General features: G+C 32.5%; 1 protein-coding gene across 3 annotated transcripts in view; it reads right to left on the bottom strand.

Annotated features, from left to right (window-relative positions):
- Positions 1–22,934, bottom strand: part of LOC118200055 (uncharacterized) — a 438,581-nt gene extending 415,647 nt beyond the window's left edge. For all 3 annotated transcript variants that reach the window (XM_085826181.1, XM_085826180.1, XM_085826182.1), the window contains exon 1: positions 22,759–22,934. The gene's annotated coding sequence lies outside the window, so the exon portion shown is untranslated. The remainder of the gene's footprint in view (positions 1–22,758) is intronic.
- Positions 22,935–23,202: the final 268 nt, after the last annotated feature.

Genomic DNA, 23,202 nt, shown 5'->3' with positions numbered 1-23,202 from the left:
GTGGAGAAATTTCAAACTTTATCTTGGTAAATTTTTTTCAGTTTGGGCCAAGAATAATTCACTTAGCGAACTTCTAAATTTATAGCAACCTATTTTCCTTTGTGCACGAGCGCCAGAAAAGTCATCGTACATAATTTATTTCAAATAATTTTAACAAATTGCGTACAACACATCATCCTTATTATCGCTTATAATATAATAAATACGCCAAATTTCAAAACACGACAAAATGTAAATTCACGCATACCTTAGGAAAGTTTGAATAAAAAAACTGTAATTTTTTGTAGGTATGCTTAGAAATACATCTACTGTAAGGTGATGGCAAAAATTTTATAGGTTATAATTCAAAATTTTTCTCAAAAATTTATAAAAATTATTTAAAAATACAAATTTAAAAAATAAATCATAAAAAATTCGCGAATTTTATTTGGAATGAACTTAAATTTGGAAATATGAAAGGAAGAATCAAGTGGGTTTAATAAAAAAAGAGATATTAAAAATATATATATCAAATTCAATTAACACTGAGGAGCTAAAATTTTGAGAGCAAATTTTTTAAAAACTACTCGTCCGATTTTTACAAAACGTGGCAGTTTGACATAATTTGATTTTTAGAATCTAAATATGGGAACAAAATTGGCATGACATTTCTGAAAAAGTCCGCTTTTGTGTCAAAAATGTAATATGTATCCTAAGTCGCGCTTTCGAGACATGAAAAACGCAATTTGAATTTCGTCAATCGGCTCAGAAGAACACGTAGATGAGCACCTCCCTTTTTTTTTTTTTCGGTCGCACCAAAAAATACATAAATATATGTATACACCAACTCTGTTACCCGGCTCGGGGAGCTAAGTTTTTTATTATTATATGTTGTGCATTTTTTGCTTTAAAAGTGAACGAATTATATTGTTCTTATGTTCGAGTTAAAGTTTGTATGCCTTTAGTTAATCTGCATGCAATAGTTGTAAAATTATCGACAATTTAAATGTTTCCACCAAGCCTAACGACGACGCCATTTGTTTACTTTCGAAACTCAGTAGCATAGCGAATTAAGTCAGTTTCTGCACCAACTTTAGTGTCTTTTTGCCGAGTGGGGTCAAAAGTTTTTTGCACCGAAAAAAATCTGTCTTTTAGCCTAATTTTAATTAATTGAAACTCTATTTTTAATTGTACAAATTTTTTTAACGATTTTTAAATCTATTTGTTGTTTTAGGTTTTTCTGTATTTTTTCCTTGCCGCGAACTGAGACATGTATTTTTTCTGAAATTCGAGAAAATAAGTTTTAGTGAAATGCAGCAAAAAATGTGCATAATTTAATAAACCGCACAAGGAAGTCACGTGGTGTCCACAAGACAGCAGATTAATTTTTATTGCTATGTGAACAATTGATATTTTGAACATATCAAAACCACTCTTTATTTTTAAAACTTTTCATTTAATTTTTAAGTACAGAGCTTATGTTGTTTATTAGAACTTGCTCTTTTATGTAAATAACTCACCCTAACTATCAACTAAATATTCTGGATTATACCTGCACTTAAGACTGAATACATGCGACTAAATTAAATTAAACAAATAAAAGAACTCTTGGAAACGCATAAAAATTTATTTGAATTTATTGGTAACCATTTAAAAAGCAACGGCTCAAATAAAAATAAACAGCATCAAAAATATGGCGCCATATAAAAAGTGGGTGGGTAAAAGTGAACGAATCTTATCACAAAAGAATTCTTCGAAATTTATATTACTAGAGAAGAGTAAAGAATTAAGTGTTTTTTAAAGGACCGAGGTAGACGAATTTCGAATAATTAGAATTTGCATTGCTTTAAACTTCTGAAAACATGTAAATATAAGCCCCGGGCGCAATATTTTTTAGAAAAATGGAATAATTATTTTAATTAAAATTAATTAGCCGTGTAAATAATTAATTTCGAGTGTTTTACACTTAGTTTAACTGTAAAGGGAAGCAGCAGATACTATGAATGCTAAAGCAATTAACTGAATCAAATCCGCTAACTATTCGATCACTTGTAATAAATCTGGCCCCCTGCTGTAATTTCATATTTTTTATTGCATACATTAAATCATTGTTGACATTTTTACTGTATTGTTTGTTCACAATAATTCAATTCATTATTGAAAGATTCCGCAACAAAAATATTAAAGTTAAAATAAAAAAAATCCTGTTTAGGCAATGTGCAATCATTTACTTTATCACAAAACATTATTATGAAGTAAAAAAAAAATCACCAAGTCATTTTATTTGCAAAGATTGCATTCTGATTCAGCTGCTTGTAACAGTCCAAAGATGCAACACACAATTATTCACATGTTTCTTCATAAGTTTCGCAAACAGAACAAACAATCCTTCCGTTAATTGAAATTTTAGATTCATACTTAAAAGCAACTCTGTTGACTGATATGAACAATAATTTTTGGAAAAAAAAAATGAAAAGTGTTTTTCACCGAGCCGTTTCGAGTTAGTATTAACGCAAGATACATTTACACTACGGCTTACACATTAGTCATAACAACAAACTCTAAGCATCATAAGAACAATTCCCACCAACAAAAGTTCTAAGAATAAACACATACTTTATTCTTCCAACTTTGTCGACAGAAAGTTGACGATTAAACTAATTTGTCGAAAAAGGGAAACTATAAACTAATTTTTATTTTTTTTTATCATTAACTATTTTTTGAATCTCTATCATCCTCAAAAAACTGATAAAAAATGTATAGAAAATACAGGGTGTTTATAAAGTCCCGGACCCATTTTGATGTTTAATAACTCATAAAATAATAAAGACAGATTAAAATTAATAACATAAATGGTTAGATAGACTCAAAAAGTTTCATGACCCTTGTCAATGAACTTCCACGTGTGCCTCCTTCGTCGCGCGAAGAATATCAAGTCGATATTCAATTTCATGCCAGGTACCGGCAAGCACGTCGGCATCCATAGTCGTATACTCAGACATGTTGGAAAACTTCGTATTTCCACAACTAGAAGAGCTTCAGCCACATGTCTTTTAGCAAAAAGATGGTGCACCACCTCATTGGCGTACCATCGTTCGTAGTTCTTTGAATGACCAATTTACAGGAAGATGGATTGGGCGAGGAGGTGCAATTCCTTGGCCACCCAGATCACCTGATATAACACCGCTGGACATTTTCCTTTGGAGATTTGTAAAGGACAACGTTTACAGGAGGAGAGTGTCGAACATGGATGACCTAAAAGCCAGAATTACAACCGCAATAGTCTCTGTGGATGCCGACATGCTTGCCGGTACCTGGCGTGAAATTGAATATTGACTTGATATTCTCCGTGCGACGAAGGGGACACACGTGGAAGTTCATTGACAAGGGTCATGAAACTTTTTGAGTCTATCGAACCATTTATGTTATAAATTTTAATCTATCTTTATCATTTTATGAGTTATTAAACATAAAAATGGGTCCGGGACTTTATAAACACCCTGTATATTAATACAATGAACATTTTATGCGGTAAATGAAAAGATAATTATCATTTCATTACGATTATTGCTCATCAAAATTGATTCACTTTAGATCATTTAGTAAACAAGTACAATAAAAACTTTAAAAAGTTTTCTTGCGTTATACGGGTTCGTTGATTTGGAGTGATTAATGACAACACTGGATGAAAAATCAAAACACGATTTATTCGACAGTATTACACGGGACAGTTCCAAAGACACATTAATCGAAAAACTACCGATAAACAGGCTGAAACAATCAGCAACATAGCCTTCAGGATATAACGGTAGCGGCAGTTTCACGGCAAAACACTGAATTACAGTTCTCAACTCCGTCGATCGTCCTCAAGCTAATCCCATACCATATCACTCAAGATACTACTACACACTACTCCAAGTACAGGTAGGGTATATATAGCTTTAACCTGTCTTCGAGAAAGTTCTGGAGAAAACCGCGAAGTCTACCAGTGTTTCACTCACTCATATTTTTTCCTTTTCTTATTGTCTTTTTGGCTTTATTACGAAGCATCATTTCCTTCGCACTTACGTTATATACAAATATACAGCAAAATTACAAACATTTTAAGAGCAGCATAGCAGTATACGTTTAAAATCTGCGTTTACTTTATTTATTAAATGTCATGCTTTCAGCGCTTACGTCACATAAAATTCGAATCAACAGCAAAATCGCAAAAACAGCATATCTTTATAATTTCCAATAGACATTCTCCGGCGCTGGAGATAAAAACGTTTTTTTTTTTTTTTTTCGTACAGTGTTGCCACTGCTCGCTTTGAAATTGTTCAGTTGTTTAATCAAAAATTCGTTAAAGGTTTACAAAATACAAGATATCAAATATAAAACAAATTCGAAGTTCAAAATTCTGGCTTCAAAGTGCCCATGTTCGGGTGGAAGACTACGTTATTCAAAATTTGATGCTTCCAGGTACCGTTGTTTTTTTTTTTTTTCACAGTGCCAGAAACATGCATACATTCACGCAGATTCTTCATACCTAATTTCTTTAAATATACTCCGGAGAGATAACATTTGGTGGCCACAATTTCAATAGTCATATGCCATTTATAGTGATTCAACGGCAAATATCGTATCGTAATACATTACTATCCCATTCGGGACTAATAAAATAATAAAGCTTCTCAAATTCGCCCATTAAAAAGCGGTGTAAGCTGATAAACCTAGCCTTATACCAGATTCTTCCTTCTAATCAAAACTGATGTTCCATACTTTTTTGGTAACTGCCGCTGTGCTTCAAATTACACATAAACCTAACTTGGCCGCCTACGCACGCAGTTTAATTTTATCTTTTTGACACGAACCTTGAACCCAAATAGACTGGAAAACTGCAGAACGCGGTATATAATGTGAATCATTGGTAGCTAATATTCCACTTACGCAGCTAGTTGAAAAGTATCCATTTTCAACACACGAGAACAAAAAACGCGCTACAATTCATGTAAACATACGAAGTTATGACTTAAATATCCATTTATAAACCACCTGTCTCTCTTAGTTTACACGAGATGTCTCAAGGTCGCGCCTTTCCCAGTGAACTTCTCTCACAACCATGTCCTGATGGCTATGATTTGTTAAAATGGTCGTGACTATCATTTTCGAATAGCACAGACCGATTGAAACACTTCCCGCAATCTTCGACTTCCACATTGAAGTAAAGAAGAACATTGACGCACACAAACACTGCACATTGACGCCCTATTGCTTTCCAGTAACGAATTTGAAATAGCCACAGTTAAAATTCTTGCAAATTTTGCAATTAATTTTTGAAATGCTTTAAAAGCATTCACGTCGGATGAATTGCATAAAATCTCATATGTTCCAAGTTTATAAACCTTTAACTCATTTATTGATTACAATAATTATCACTTCAAAACATGAATGTCCCATTCACAGAATAGGAAAAGAGGAAAAAAATCTTTAAATATACCCCTAATACCCAGTCGGAAAGACATGGAATTATCACGCACTAGCACAAAAATTTGCAAACAAGGCTCAAACAAAGATAATAGCTACCATCTTGAATTCTTCAAACGATCACGGAATCCATGAATTCAAAATTTACTCACGGAAATATTCAACTGCCACCATAAAAGAATTGTATTAAAAACAAAACCGCCCATTGACGTCATGCCGGTCGAAACTTCGATTCTATGACGTCAGAAAGCAACACTTGCTCGAGAGGTGCCAACGAACGGACTTCTAGTTGGTTGGACAATGAATTTTCCTCCCTTTTATCTGAAATATCGCAAAGGACTGGTTTTTTGATTTATTTATACAGTGCAGGATGGCAATACATATCGTACTGAACGCCTTACAAATGATACACGACCATCCACCATCGATATAGAAGCGTTGACGTGCGAGTAATATTTCATGACTGTTATGACGTCATCACGAAAGAAAATTTCTAATTTTAGCACACTGCAATTTAGGTTTGGAAGGTACATGAATTAGTTTAACATCACACGTAATTCCAAGGCCAGGGACACGCCCTTATTTGAATTCCGACAGAAATTTGGCATACGGCTTCTTTTTATATACGTCTACAGCCTTTAGTTTATTCTAAGAGTATACCTATACCATTTTCCATCATCCACTTTTAATAAATAAAATACTACAATGGCGGTATACAAACAATTCAGTAAATACCCACGATTAAATCTCTATCAGAATTAGATTTTTTTTTAATCCTACATTTTTAAAATTATAACTCTAAGAGCACAGTAACTATGAGGCAATTCCCAAATTCTAAGATAAATATAAGGAGATTGATCAAGTAATGGTTAAATCTATTTAAAGCAATACTCAATTTAGTTTATGACTAATTTAGTACATAAAAATATCACAAACAAAATCCAATTAAGCTACTTCCAAACACAAATCAAAAGAATGACCTTTTTCACACTGTTGCCACTTAAGATTTATCTAAATCAAATGTGCTTTTGTGTTGCCATTCAATGCTAGAGAAAAGAGCCTACTCGAAGCGCAAAAATTAGAAACAAAAATATTTCTTCTTTACTTTTTTTTTAATTCTTCTTTACTTACAACAACATTTTATAAGTAATTTGTCTTAGGTTAAAATAACAAGGCGGACAAGTCGAACAACAAAAAGAAGAAGTCAAACAACAAAAATTTGCAAATATAAACGCTGATTTTTGTTGTTTGACTTCTAAAATAATTAGTCTAATAGTCACCGATTTGCGTGCAGATTGATTACGATCAATAAATTCAAAATATCTGTGTCACTAATCCAAAGCACAAACGATAAAAAGTTATGCATTGTTTGTTGTTAAAACATGATATGCGCTCTTTCTGAAATAGCATATTTGATGCTATATTTTTAGAAATAGTGTGAAACGGCTAAGCATGTATAATTTCTACAGTGTTCGGTACCTACTAATGCAAGAAGGTAATTTTGTGTACAGCCGTTGTAATCACACTGATGACTGGCTAAGCTGCTAAGGCATACGTAATAATGGACTCAGAGGAAAAAAAAAAAAAAAAAGAGAGAGAGAGGCAAAATTAACCTACAGAACTACAGAAAAGAAAATGGCGCGGATATCGGTTTGATAAAGAGATGGAGAAAAACGAATAATAATAAAAATACATGCATTCTCATACAGCATTCATAGAATAATCACAGAAAATGGAATTTCAACGTGAAAGGGAACAAACCTCTCAGAATCATTATGCAGGATGAGTTACACGAGATCTAGTACCCGTTCTGCAGTAGATTAGTATGATTTCCACAAGCTTGTTGAAGTACTGCCAAGATATTTTATCTTTCTTTTAAAGTTTCTGCCCATTACAGGATGATAATTGGGCTAAACATATACACAGTGCATCGGAAGCATTTTAGTGGGAATGAGATTCCCAGAATATCTCGATGTGTCGTGCGAATGATATTCATTCTATAGGAACAAATTTTGCTAGTAGCATCGACTATGAATTGCTTCAGAGGGACCATCTGCTTCGTCCCTATGCCTCCTATCTCGTGAGAAGTCGAAATAATACGTGACATCAACTATAATTTTAAATTCACTTTCTTAAATTCAACATTTTTTGCATTTTCTGGACTAAGAACTAATTTTCGCGATTGCTGATTGGCCATGAGCTGTTTCTGTTCGCTTAAGCATCAAAATAAAATATTATGCTACCAGCGTATCACGGATTCTAGAGACTAATAAATATAGGGTGTGCCTTAAATGTTGCGACAAACTTCTGGAGTAGGGCACATTTTAAGGATTAGGAATTGCATAGGGAACCCTGCTCAGAAACGTCACTGTACACCGCCAGGGAGTGCCCCTGCCCAGAAACTCCCTGCCAGCCGCCAGGGAGTGTTGTACAGGAGAGTGCTAATGGAAAGTGAGGATTGCCTCATTCGAGCGGTAGGCACCATACAAAGAGCTTGCGAACGGAGAGCTTGTGAACATGTGGTTCCAACATGATGGGGCATCTGCTAATTTTGGACTGGATGTTCGTAGCCATTTGAACATATCATTCCCGTATCGACGGATGGGCGTGGTGGACCAATTCCCTGGCCCCCACGCTAACCGGATTTATCGAGCCGCCTTGATTACTTTTTCTGGGGAGCCATCAAAAGTGTCGTGTATCACAATCCTGTAGTGTCTGAAATGGATCTCGTGGCAAGACTCGCCTACGCAGTTGCTACAATCAAAGAAACTGTTCAAACATGTCCGGCAATCAATGGTCCGTCGGTGTCAGGCATGTTTGACGTCTGATGGTACAAATTTCGAGCGTCTGTTGTAACATTCAAGCTGTCGTACACCATCTGTATCCATGTCCAATAAATGTTTCAAATTAATCACTCTCTTGTTTCCTTTCCCATCTTCTACCTCTGCTAACACTTACACCTGACACTTCCGGGCACGCTATCCTATGCAATTCTTAATCCTTATGACAAGCCCTACCTCGCCCAGAAGTTTGTCGCAACATTTACGGATACCCTGTATATTTCAAAGTACTTATAATTGCTGAAAATAAGGTCCGATCTTAATTAAATACAGCACTCAAATAAATAACAGAACATTCTTTTAATAATCCCACTTACTATACGTACATTTTTTTGCTAATTCTAAAAGTTGTTTTATTGCCAGTTCGAAGAAACAAAACTAACAATAATTATTAGTGGCCAGACGACATTAAGTAAATGAATTGTATGTGTGATTATGGCAAAGCCTCGAGGGCTATCTGCCTAAAGGGAGGGATGCCTTCGTGGAGGACTTTCTAAGGGTAACTGGCTCGTATACACGTTACACATGGGGAAAACCACGAAAACGCCCATGCAGCCAGCCCGTTCGCGGGATTCGAACCTCGGACCGAACTACCAGTGTTCAGCGACTTTACCGCTCGGCCGCTGGTGGGCCTTAAGTAAATGAAAGTAAGTAAAAAATACAATTACATGTCATATGAAATCCAACATTTTCATTGCTGAAATCTTTGATAGAATTTCTTAAGTACTGATTGGTTGCGAACTATCACTTAGCACATTCATTTCCAAAAAAGTTAAGTCAGCCACTTCGAACTCTCCAATACGCGAAGAGGAGTGAATACCTTATTTTATTGGCGCACATTTACACAGTTTTTCACACTAGAAGCACAACTTAAGAAAATTTCAATCTTGTCGCTTCCCAGTATTGCATACGAAGCAATGCTGGATGCAATATAAGATGATCACACAGAAAGAAAGGAAAGAAGAAGTCCTAATTGGTTCCTCACATTGTTTTGATTTGACGCAACCAGACACGCCCTTATTGACTCTCAAAACACTCAGTCATTTACACTTGAGCGACATATGTTTACGTCGATTTCGAGAGGAAAACAACATTAACTGCACTGTATTCAGAGTATTAACAATGAACGATACTATTACTTTTCATGTGCTCAGAATAATTTTAAACTGAATAAAACGTTTCCACAAGTTTTCCGTAATTACATTACAAAGAAATTTTATTTGGTTAACAATTAAAAAAAAAATTAAAATTCAAGATTTTTGTGTTATTAATAATGAAATCACATATTATTTGTTATCTATTCACAGAAACTCGTTTTAAAATATATTCTACAAGGAGCTAGAGTATTTCTAAGGTATCTTTCAAATCAAAAATCATATTCGCACTAAAATTAATATTTTCTTTAAACTTTTTGAAGTTTAGAATACTTTTATTTGAATACTTTAATGCTACAACTTAACAGTTATAATTTCTATGCAGTTCACCTTTTATGCAATTTCAGATGGTGGCGAAAAATTTATTAATATTTTAGAACAACTGAAATTATTATAAAACGTAACTTTAAAGATAATACGATTTTAATAACTTTTATAAATTTATTTACTTTATTTTATTGATTTCCCTGAAAACTGCGAAGCACACAACACTTGTCTGCGGAAGCCAGGAGTTCCAAGGGGTCTATGATGATGAAAAAATCGATTGGGGATCGACAGCAAATACGTACCGACAAATTGATCGGATCAAGATCATGATTATAAAGATCAAGATTATAAATGTTTATTAATGTACAACTTTATTACACAAATAAGCCAAGTCTTATTCAAAACATATCGGTAGGCTTAAGTTTTGGAATTTAAAAGACAGCCGAGAGAAATATTCCAAAATTAAAGTTTTATCAGACCAACATTATTTATTGACTTTGCCCTCTTCTTGCAAAAGTGGAAGCAGGCTTTAATCAAGTCAATAACAAATGGATAACAAAAAACAGATTGAATATTTCTGAACGAGGTGATTTAAGAATTAAATTAAGCAATTTTACGCCAACTACTAATTAAAATGTGAGGACCCATCAACCGCATTTATCATATTATTTTAAAATCGAACTTTTGGGTAATTAGAATCTGTGATTTAGGTCTGAAAACTTGTTTATCTTCGTTAAATAAAAATAATACAAAAAAATAATAAAATGCAAATCAAGTAAACCACTGCTTTCAAAACTTTTGTTCATATTCTGATTATTATCTTTACGTTATTTACACACAGTTACTTTTATTAGTCCAAAGGGACAATTTGCCTAGATGGACTATTAATTTCGTTTTGGCATTTTGCATTGATTCACGACAAGCGTTGTTTCACTTTTCAAATTGTTGCCACCAAATATTATCGCCTTGTATTATATTTAAAGAAATTAAATAATGAAGATTCTGCATAAATGTATGTTTCTCGCATTAAGATAAAACAACGGTACCTACAGCCGTCAAATTTTGAATAACGTAATCCTCCTGCGAATATGGGCATCTGGAAGCCCAAATTTGAAATTTGTTTTATTATCGATTTAAAATTTGGAAAACTTTTTTGTAAACTATTATTATTTTTTGTAAACTATTTACTTTTTTGTAAACTATTATCGATTTCATATTTTGTAAAACTTTAACGAATTTTTAATTAAAAAACTCAAGGATTTCAAGGCGAGCAATGGCAACGTTGTACAGAAACAATTTTTTTATCTCTAGCGCGCGAGACTGTGTATCCTAAATTCTAAAGATAAGCTCATTTTAAAATTATTTTGCGATATTGCTCTTGAACTGAATTTTATGGTTTAAGTGCGAAGAACACGATATTTAATAAATAAAGGTAACACACAAAATGTTAAACAACATAATCATAAAAAAAAATCTGAAACCTTTCAGATTTTTTTTATGATTATGTTGTTTGGTATATATTAGTGTATAGAGAAAGATGGGAAAAAGTTCCATAGAGAAAACTATTCTCTTAAAAGGGGTCGATATAACAGAAGAGCTGGGAATCTCTGATCTAAAAGGAATGGTGATTTTCAGGAGGACTTTTTTCTATGGGAAACCGGATAGCATTTACATTGCGCATAAGCGAAATCACGAAAATACTCATGCATACGGTTTGTTCCCTAGAATCCGACAGTGAATAGAACTACTCGTCTTTCAATGATCGGCACTGGTGGGCTTTAGTACTGTAAAACGTTTCTAATTATCACATTAAATGATCGGATAACAAAGTAATAGTTTGAGGAACTTTAAAAAGCACAATAAAACTGGATATTTTTCTGAGAAATAATTTACCTATCGAAAATTATCATGGGAAGAGAAAAAATTGCAAAGAAGCATTTTAAAAGTTGTCAGTATAATGCGTAACGAATGTAAAAAAATTAACTCCCTCCTTTAGATAACCTGGCTTTGGTTTATTTAATTACGGCAAAGCATTCGAGGGCTATATCTGCCTAAGGGTAGGGCTGCCTTCGTGGAGAACTTTGTAAAGGAAACTGAGGTATACACATGAGGAAAACCACGAAAACACCCACGCAGGCAGCCCGTTCACGGGGATTCGAATCCTGGACCAAGCTACCAGTGTTCATCAACTTTACCCTATGTTGCTTATGAGCCTATGTCGACTTATGTTGTTTATGAACGTTATAACGTTTATTTTGACTGCCTTTATCACATGCCGCAGGGTGAGGAGTTCACATGAGAATTCGTTCTTTTCCGTAAAGAGAGAATTTACTATCGAAGGAGGGAAAGTTCCCGTGTCATGGGATGATCTTTGTTTTTCATTCCTTTGTTTCATATTCGGAGAAATAAATGCGAAGATTCGCATGATGTGAAAGACTAGAAACCAGAAATGTTGAATTTTTTTTTTTTTTTTTTTTTTTTTTTTTTTTTTTTTACGTGAACTGTGCATATTTAATTTTATTACGTACTTTTGATAACAAAATCCCTAAAAATAATGGAACTATATTTTTTAGTGGAGATATTCTTTCTGTAGACTAAAAAAAACTATATATTATTGATGATAATAATTGCTATTATAATTATTTAATTATCATATTTTGTTGTGGAATTTTCATTGCAGTGAATTCTAATATAATAATTATTATAACTGATCACAATAATTTTACGGTAATAAATAATTATTATAATAAAACTGTGATTAATAATTATTATAATGATACTCTAATTAATAATTATTGTATATCTTTTTTATGTTTGCACTAAAATATATGTACATTAATATAGGCCAAAAAAGGAATTTCTTAATAATTATACGATAATATGATTATTATTGTTATTTAATTAATTGCAGTAATTATATTATAGTAAATAATTATTATATTTATTTTTGATTGGGGGGGCTAAAATCTGTGTGCATTATTATACGTAGTTCAAGGGGGAGGGAAGAATCAAATTTGCGTAAAAGGTCAGAATATTTGTTTGTTTACAGGTGTACTCCATTTGAGCACGGCCCTTCCCTGATCGTAATTCATTTAATGTGACTGCCAATATTCTGACCTTTTACGCAAATTTGATTCTTACCTCCCCCTTGAACTACGTGTAATAATGCACACAGATTTTAGCCCCCCAAATCAAAAATAAATATAAAATTATTTACTATAGTTACTTCAATTAATTAAATAACAATAATAATCATATTATCGCATAATTATTAAGAAATTCCTTTTTTCAGCGTATATTAATGTACATATATTTTAGTGCAAACATAAAAAAGATATACAATAATTATTAATTACATTATCATTATAATAATTATTAATTACAGTTTTATTATAATAATTATTTATTACCGTAAAATTATTGTGATCAATTATAATAATTATTATATTAGAATTCACTGCAATGAAAATTCCACAACAAAATACGATAATTAAATAATTATGATAACAGTTATTATCATCAATAATATATAATATTTATTACACTTTATTATAAAATTATGTATATAAATAAAAACTAAGTTTTGAAAACATTTATATAATATTTATTACACTTTATTATAAAATTATGTATATACATAAAAACTAAGTTTTGAAAACATTTATATTTTTCCAATATATAAATATTTATATAAGTGCACAAAATTGAACGCAGTGCATTCAAACAGTTAATTACAAATGATGATCGACATATTATCTTGGATTATCTAAAAGTAATTTTCGGTCCTCTTAAATCTGTGCTCCTTGCAGGTAGTAAAAATAACCCGGAAAAATAAGAACGGAAAAAATCTCTACTACATGTTTCAAGTTCCACCCACCCAATTTGGTCAATAAATCGGCCCGAATCGCGCATGCGTGTTTGCGCTCACAGTCGCGGCGACGTGGTTAAGTTTATTAATCAATAACAGACAGATTAAAACTGAAATATAAATATCTTATAAATGCATTTTGCCGAATGGCAACAAACTCGAATGAAAAGTGAAATAATACAATTACAATGGAAGACGTTTAAAGTAAATTAAAGTGGGCTAAAACAAATCGCGCATGATTAACGAACGACACAAGATTTTACAGACTTGGCCTGATTTCAACAACTGTTCTGCGAAAGCGAACAGGCTGCAAATTAAAATTAAAACATCATTACTTACAAATGTATATAAATAAAACAAGTTGCGATTTACGTGAAGCGCAAATTATTTCTACGTTTAATTTTGATTTTACAGGGGGGAAAAAAGCATTCATAGGGCAACACTATCACTACCTGACTTTTAACAAGTGTTCTTTAATGAAAGCCAAACAGCTTTCGAATGGTAATTGTACATCATCATCATCTCTGACTTAAAAAAAAAAAAAAAAAAAAAAAAAAAAAAACGAAACAATATGCGCCCCTCGCCTGCGAAGCAACCAAGCGGATCAGACAGGATATCTATTGTAAAACGTATGCAGATTAGTTTGGAAAGAATTCGCAGACAGAATCGTTACTTTTAAACAAAAAGCGCGCTGAACTTCGCCACAGGAAACGCACCCAAGTATCCGAGACTATCCAGCTCTGCCACATCGGATATCAAACCGTAACGAAGACTCAGTATGCGGGCGACAATGGCGCAAGAGTTAATAATTATTACAAGGAACAGTGTCATGAAAAGGAGCGGAAATGTGGTGGTGACGCATTTAGAAGCAAAGTGACAATCTTCAAGATTGGTTTCTTCCACTGTTCGTTATTATACCAATGGATTAAATATACAAATAAATAAATGTAATATAGCTTTACTTATGGTTTCTTTAATCTACATTCCAATAATTCAGTATTTTCTCGAAAATATAAGTATGCTACTTGGTTTTAAAATGGAGTCTAATTTTTAGACTCCACAGGTCTGTTTTAAATCATTTGTAGTGGGCCCAAGTATTGCATGAGAAATAATTATTTTTTATTTCATATATTTGTTCATGTGTTTAATTATTTTATAAAATTAACTTTAATATTTTGTTAATAGTCATATTTATATTTCTTTTATGCTGAATGGTAACAAGTAGTTCATATTTATATTTAAATTTCTTTATGCTGAATGGCAACTAGTTCTGATTCATGATTGCTAGGTTTTGATTTTAAAAACGTTGCTATTCTCGTAGCGTAGCATTTCGATAGCTGGAAAATAAAATGCAATAAACTTAGCTATTTGTTTATAATTCATGCTGTTCCTAATCATAAATTAATTTTAAACATTAGTAGCCAAGGCCACACATTAAATAGGAAAGAAATTTAAAGTTTTGTTCTATAATAATCAGTAACTTTTATTTTATACCAATAATAAATACTTTTTTATTACAAAAGTATTTATTATTGTAAATAAATTCATTTGTAATAAATATTACCTAATTATATATTATAAATATTGCTTAATTATATATTTATTGCAATAATAAAAAATATAACTGCAAAATGTTTGGCGAGTCTAAATTTCTTTCGCTTTCTATTCATCTTTCATATGGAAAGCCCTTTCTTATTCTTTATATTTTATTACTGATAGTTTATTTTCATACACTTTATAATTGTTGATTTATTACATACTTTATTATTACTGATCTATTCTTATTAACGGCTATTATTTTCAGAGCCCTTTAAATACGAGGGTTGGAACTTTAATAGTGGCAACTATTTATTTACAAGGAATACAAAAGTGATTCATGTCACCATGTTTTACAGTCCTTCAATATAGTCGCCAGCATTGTGTACAACCCGTTTTCTACGATGTGGAAGTCGCAGAATACCTGTAGCAGCGCCTGTTTTGTTAACAGTTTGAATGGACCGGTCTACTGCCGCAAGAATCTCAGGATCAGTTTGGAAGCGAGTGCCACGAAGTGGTTCCTTCATCTTAGGAATTAAGTCATAGTCACAAGGGCTTAGATTTGGGGAGTATGGTGGATGGTAAAGCACTTCCCAGCCCCATCGCTTGAACAAATCAGTCACAGCTTGCGCTGCATGCGGCCAAGCATTGTCATGCAAAATGAGAGGAACGTTCTGCGGAAAGTGTCGCCGTTTTTTTCTCAAAACTGGTCGGAGATTGTGCTCCAAAAATGAGCAGTAATACTGCGCAGTGACGGTCTGCTGTGGGGGAACGGTATGCGTTAGGATGACACCATCACAGTCATACATGAGAATCACCATAACTTTCACATTGCTGGGGTTCTGACGAAATTTCGAACGTCGTGGTGACCCGTGATGACGCCATTCGTTTGATTGGCGTTTCAGTTCTGGCTGGTACGATCGGGCCCAAGTCTCATCCAGCGTAATAATACGGCGTAAAAAAGCATCTCCTTCGCGCTCATAGCGCTCCAGGTGGATTCGGGCAGCATCGTATTGCAGCCATTTCTGCATTTCCGTCAATTGATGTGGAACCCATCGTGAAGCAATTTTTCTCATGGACAGGCGTTCCTTCAGAATGTGCAGCACAGTCGTATGCACTAATCCTGTTTGTCTGACGAATCGTTTGGCGGTGATCACTGTCAATTAGTGCGGCAACAGCTTGCACGTCTGCATCACTGACACTCGGATGACCTGGCCGCAGCATGTCTGCTACGTTTTGGTGTCCTTCGTTGAATGCTTTCACGCATCTTGCTACGGTTCTGTAAGGCAATGCAGATTCCCCGCAAGCCTCTTGAAGCCCTTGATGACACTGTCGTGCTGTACGACCTCTGGCACACTCAATTTTTATTCAACATCGTTGTTCTTGTTTTGAAAACATCCTGACAACACTTACTTTAGACCGCGAGCTAATATAAGGATTCGTTCTTCGCGTCACTCCACATGCGCGTGTCGTAGGTAAGACGAGTCTTTTTGCTGAGAGGTAAGGTATGAGGTAAGGTATGTAGTTTACGTGTGGTATACGCGATATTCTTTGGTTTTGTTGCGTAGCGTTTTTTCAACTGTGTTGCCACTATTAAAGTTCCAACCCTCGTAGTTATACCATTGCATACTGTGAAAAATTTTAATGTAATAAAATAGTCACAGTGAAAAAAAAAAATATTACCTTTTCTTAAAATTTTAATCTCTTAAAATTATTTTAACCTCTTCGTCATTCGCAACGCGTCTAGCCTGTTCAAGAGAAACTTCCGCAGTGCGGCCGTAACGAGCCTCAAGCGTTCTTCTACATTTTAAAAATTTTAAACGTTTAAAACGCTTTCTAAATGTTTACTTGTTTTTATTTTTGTTTGTTCTAATACCTCCTAGAGGGTAGCACTAATCAGGCATTCTATTTCTAGTTGAATTTACCCCGGGTTTTATGAATATTCGCGCCATTTTACTTAAGACAGTGAGAGATGGCTTCAATGTCTACTCAGCAGAAAAAGAGAAAAAATGAGGTTGTGAATTGGAAAGACAAGAAGGATATACGTTTGATGATTACAGTCCATAATAACTCGATGATTGATGTTGGAACACGGAAAAGAACTCTAAAAAAACCAATAATTGTAAAATATTACAACAACAAAATGGGAGGAGTGGACCACCTGGATCAGATGTTATCAAATTATCCTGCTGTTAGAAATAAGCAGAGATACTATTATTTTTCCATTATGCTTTATTTGCTTATAATTTTACTTAATATTCATTGACATTCATCTACTACGAAAGTCATGTATGGAAAGTTATGATGTACAGAGAAAACAACATTACACGCTACGAAAAACAGACGGCCGCTGAGGGGAATTTTTCGCGGACAGGAGAGGACGGCGAAAGGATTAACATAATTTCCTGAGTAAAGAACAATAGTATCAATCGCTAATTCTAATTCTTACCAGACTAAAACACTTGGTAAATAAATGTTCAAGAATTACTTCTAAAGATAACATTTATGACATACAGTTATCTTACATAACTGATAAACCTTGTTTATTTTAAGATTAGGGAAGATAAAAGTATTACACAACACTCCACATTGTATCTACTACTAAGCACACAATATACTTTAAAAGTCACAGCCTTTTGTTTATCTGAATAACATAGTACTTTGATTTCTGTTTTGAGAAGTTTTTTAATACAATAGGTTGATCAAATAACTATTATATAAGGTTCTATTTTTCTCTTCAATTTATATTTGCAATAACTTATCTTATTTATTATCTTTTCAGTTGCACAAGATAAACCATAAAATATTTGATTTTCATTCAAAACAAATATCACCAAGTAGTAAAAAGAAGATCACCAAGACATTCAGTAATATAATTCTGGTTTTAAATTTATGTGACATGTAAAAGTATGATAAAATGACATAAAAACCACTTACTATGAAAAATTTTTAACTGATTTCAGTTGGATTAACTACAGTATCAACTAGTTAATTTAGTACCAAATAAATTAGTTAATTTAGTACAGCTTAGTAGTTCCAAATAAATATTTTATTTAAATTATTCGTATTTGGTACTATACATGGGTCCTTATATAAGGCACCAGAGTTCTGTTAGCTTTTAGCAATTTGACCACAAAACTTTGTTTTTCTTTTCTTGATTATGGCGAAGCAACCAAGCATATGAGCCAAGACGAGGAAGTCCTTTGTTGAGGCCATTTCAAAGGTTTTAGTTTATTTAGTTATAGAAAAGCAAGTGCTGGCCTAAGAAGAGAAATGCCTTTGTGAAGGACTTTTTAAAGTTAATTGTCTCATATCTATGTTGCACATAGACAGGGCAGACACTAGACTTTTTTGCTGCCTGGTGATTCCAAAATTCTCTGTGATTCCAAAATTCTATCAGCTGGTTCTTACCCAAGTTCCAAAAATTTTGCCACCCCTATATTCTGCTCCCTGTTGCAGCCACACGGAGTAGAAACCAGGAAAATGCCCATGCAGTCAGCCCATTTAACTGGAATTGAGCACAGATTGAACTACCAGTGCTCACCGACTTAACTGCTGATGGACCTGATATTTTAAGGGAAACTAGCTTGTATCTACTGTATATGGGAAAACTAAGAAAACTCCCAAGCAACCAGCTCATTTACAGGGATGCGAACCTTGCTCAAACTACCAGTGTTTGGAAACTTTACCAGTTGGTCCAGGGCTGTTTCTGGTGGTGATGCAGAACGTAAAAGTATGTGGGCAGCAAAAATCAGAGGTGACCAACCTCTCACGATACCATGCCTAAATATTTAAAATTAATGTAATTACTTTTTATACAGTTTTTCATATGTAAGTACTTAGTGAGTATGAAATAAAAATTTTATTAATCACTGAGCATTTTTTTTTAAATTTGGGGGCGGCAATCTTAGGAAAGTACACGGGCAGCCAATGGACTAGGAACGGCCTTGAATTGGCCACTGGTGTAGGCCATGCAATTGACAGTAAAATATCAAAAACAGCATGGCCCTGGTTAAAATATAACAAATTTCAAATTTTCATAAATGCATCAAACTTTGCATTAATTGAAAATAACTCAGCTTTAGTCACTTTTTATCAAGAAACAGTTCCTAAGCGGATAAAATTAATGAACATAAACAATTATAACAACTCCAAGCATATCTTATCCACTCAGGTACTGGTAAAGCTAATTCAAATTCTGGATAGCTAATTAATGAAACTAGGACTAATTATAAGAGTGTTTTCATAGCTTTCCCTAAGCATAATGTGATTAGAAGTCGGTTTTTCTCAGAAAGTCTGCCATAAAGGCCTTTTCTCTTCAAATAGGTTAGACTTCTCATACTCTGCCATATTCAATAAACCAAATACAAAACAGCTGGTGATAAAAAATAATTACATGTATTAAAATAGTTGCAAGAAGCTCAAACTATACATGGGCTGAACACATGCTCTTAAAGCAGATGGACTCAAATGTTTTTAAACAAAACAAAGTCTGTTAAACTAAATTTTAAATTTTATTTACTATATGCTTATAAAGGCATACATAGTGTGATAATAATAATGTAAAGAAAAAATTTTAATTTATACTTATTTTCTGTTTCAAATCTAAAGGTTGGTAATCCATAAGAAATTCCTGTTGCGATTCAAATTTCACTTTGAAATTCAAATGTATAGAAAGCTAAATGTTAAATTTTCACATTGACATTTACATTGAACTAACCACTAAATAATTTATTTTTAACTTCAAACAAATTGCAAAAACTTAACAATGGGACTAAACTTGAGAATAAAAAATGCTTTATTTATTAATTTTTTCTTCGATGTATACAGAAGAGTTATATATATATTCATACTTAAATAATTATTCACTTCTTTATTTCTTACTACAACTTCCACTTAGAGAATTTCCATATTGATAAAGTCTAATGTTGGAGAAAAATTACTACAAACATGTGCACTCCAAATTGTATATGCTAATCCGTCAATCTGGTTCTTTTCTTAAGATTTATTTATTTCATTGTAGGAAAAGAAAACTCTTCACATACTGAAAAACTAAGCGATTATTCTTACTGCAAAAATTCGTACCTGAAGGTATTTACGTTTTGTAAAGTAGGATTAAAAGTTAATGAAGTCTGCATCTTCAATATTACAGTGCAAGTCAACTAGCTCCGTTTGTAGAATTTATAGAGTGATACCCATAATTTTTTTGGTAATGAAAATAATGTAAAATTGAATTCCGAGTCATTAAAATCCTAAAACCTTTTCTTCATATTCTTGTCATATTAAATGCTAATTAATTTATGCAAAATTCTTTTGAGAACTGCATGTGGCCTGCAGGCTGCAAGTCTTGAGACCATTATATTAAAAAACTTGAGATCATTTATACTGAAAGGGTATCACATATATTTTCACAGAAAAGTATATAAAATATTAAGTCAATTATACACAGCTACAGAAAGTGATTGCTACTGGTATTATGCTAAAGTTATATATAATGTCAATAGTCTGCGACATGTCTTTTGGTAATTCAGAATTAAAATGTACAGTTATTATGTCAGTTCTTTCCTGTTATTAGAAATGAATTGATGAGTAGTCTATTTTGTACCTCCTCCCTTCAAAAAGAACCTAAATCAAAGGAAAGTCAATAATTATTTTAACCAAGTCAATTTTTAGAGAAGAGTAATAAGTACTTAAAAAAATGCTCAGATAATTATTTTCAGTTTCCAGATTTCTTAGAGAAAAATACAAATAAAAATAAGACTTCTGGTGATTTTGTTTTAAACAAAAGCACTACGGTTTGTTTTAAAGTAAAAGTGTTTTTTTTTAATAGCAGAAACAAAAAACAATTTTATATTATTTGTTAATATATTTATTTACCTCATAATATTAACAAATATTATAAGTTAATATTATTAACAAATATTATAAGTTAACTTAGACCAGAGATTATAAGTTAAATCCAGAGATTTAACTTATAATATTTGTTAATACTATAAGTTAAATCTCTGGATTCTGATATTAAATTTATGATAAAATATAATTAATTTGAGTTTTCACTGGTACAAATTTCTATAAACATGATTTGTATTCTTTGTACTTGATACATATTTTTCCATACTCAACTTCACACTTTAAAATAATGTATATAAAACTGTATTTAGCAACTACAATAAACTTCAAAATATTTCAGTTCTATTAGAAATTTTTAAGAATGATATTGTATAATATACTCAGCAAAGTCTTAGCTAGTGTTTTCAGCATCCAGGGACAGGTGAAGATTTCGTGTCCCTTCCTGCTTGCTGAGAATGGAAAATACTTAATTCTAAAATTTTGTAACATTAGTTTGGCTCCCCTTGGATGCTGCACTCAGGGACAGATGTCCCTCCTTTCCCCCCTTTAGTTACATCCCTGATACTTAGGTATTCAAATGAATAAAAAGGCTAGGTATTACACTCAGCAATCATCTGTCTTTGTGATGGTTAAATTATTAGGTTATTCATTAGAGCACAGCACTCAACCACTGTCTGCTTTAGAAAGGATTCTTTTTTGACAGAACTTTCTAAGAGAAACTGGCTGACATTGCACTTATGGAAAACTACAAAAATCACATGCAGTCAGCACATACATTTAACAAATACAGATCCTATGAGATAAATTACTAGAGTTCAATATCCACATCACCTGTAAGAAATGTTTAAACAGAGAGGGAAAAAAAAAAAAAAAAGAAAGAAAAAAAAAAAAAAAAGAAAAGAAAGATGAGAACTTTTAATCTGAATTTAAAATAATGGCAATTATTATTATCATCATGTGTTTATTTATTTTAGTATTATAATCTGTTTACCTATCTCCTAAATACATTCCCCCAATACCAAGTTAAAATCCCAAGTTAAAATGAAAATATGCATATGTACTAATTCTCAAGATAGCATCATTTGCATAAAAATATTATAAAATGAACAGAAATAAAACGTATAAAAGTATTATTTTAGTTATGTATAAACTCGCCAAGTAATTAACAAAAATGAAAATCATTTGTGATAATAATAACTATATTAACCACACAATTGTCCACTATATAGCTTAATTGTATAAGAAAGAAAGGCCACACAAGGTCTGTTTATATTTACTTTGTAATAAAATATTTAAGTAAAATGATCTGATTTGTGCAGTTCTTATTAAAGATACAAATCGATTGATAAGATGAAATATTAAAAACTATTTGCGAAAAATAAATCATATTTTAGCACCTACAGAAGATAATTTAAATTTGCGGACTACACAAGAAAAAATTCACTACATGACAAAAAAGGTCTTCCCAACATGACATTCCAACTTTAATGAAATTAAAATTGATAAAAATCTGAAAATTACGGTAGCAGAATTGTTGACATTATAGATCTCTAGCAGTTAAGAAATTAAAAAAGGTTTTGTTTACATTCTTAAAAACACGTAATCAAAGGAGAAAAAAAAAAATTCTGAATATTTCCATTGATTTTCATTATTTTAAAAATAAACAAACAGTTAAACTGCCATGAATACAGTTTAGATTTTTTTTAGGCAAAATCTCAAACTCTGTTTGTCGGTAAGTATAAATCACCTTTTCTTATTGCATTAGCATAGTTAAAGAGGATGCAATACCACTCACCTTTCTAGTTGCTAGGCAACAACCAGCTGAGGTAACAATAATTAATTTTATAATCTGGTCATGTGGTTATTTATAAATGTAAGACACACGTTCACAGATTAAAATTTGTTATTAGACTCTGTCACAATCACAATATAAAGGCAGAAATATTCGGACAGTCACTCATAGAATTTCACCATAATTAAACACTTGCTTCAAAAACCAAACATCAGTTTACTAGCGACATCTAGTGAGAAAATATGAAACGTCAACCATTTAGAGAAAAGAGGACGCTTTCTACAGAGCTCTTACACCTCAAGAAATAATTGTAATTTCGCTAGAAAGTTCTAGTTTTTAAGCTCTTTCCTTGCTTATCATTTTCATTCCTTGAATGATTTTTTCCCCCTTTGAATCGCCAGGGTTCATACTCGTCAAGCAGTCAAAAACGTTTTAAGTTTACTCAAA

This window comes from Stegodyphus dumicola, chromosome 11 (genome assembly GCF_044657685.1).
Source record: "Stegodyphus dumicola isolate Sdum_Otavi_A_Nest chromosome 11, ASM4465768v1".
NCBI classification, from domain to species: Eukaryota; Metazoa; Arthropoda; class Arachnida; order Araneae; family Eresidae; genus Stegodyphus; species Stegodyphus dumicola.
The sequence above is the reverse complement of the archived record's forward strand: the minus strand, read 5'-3'. Positions and strand labels throughout refer to the sequence as shown.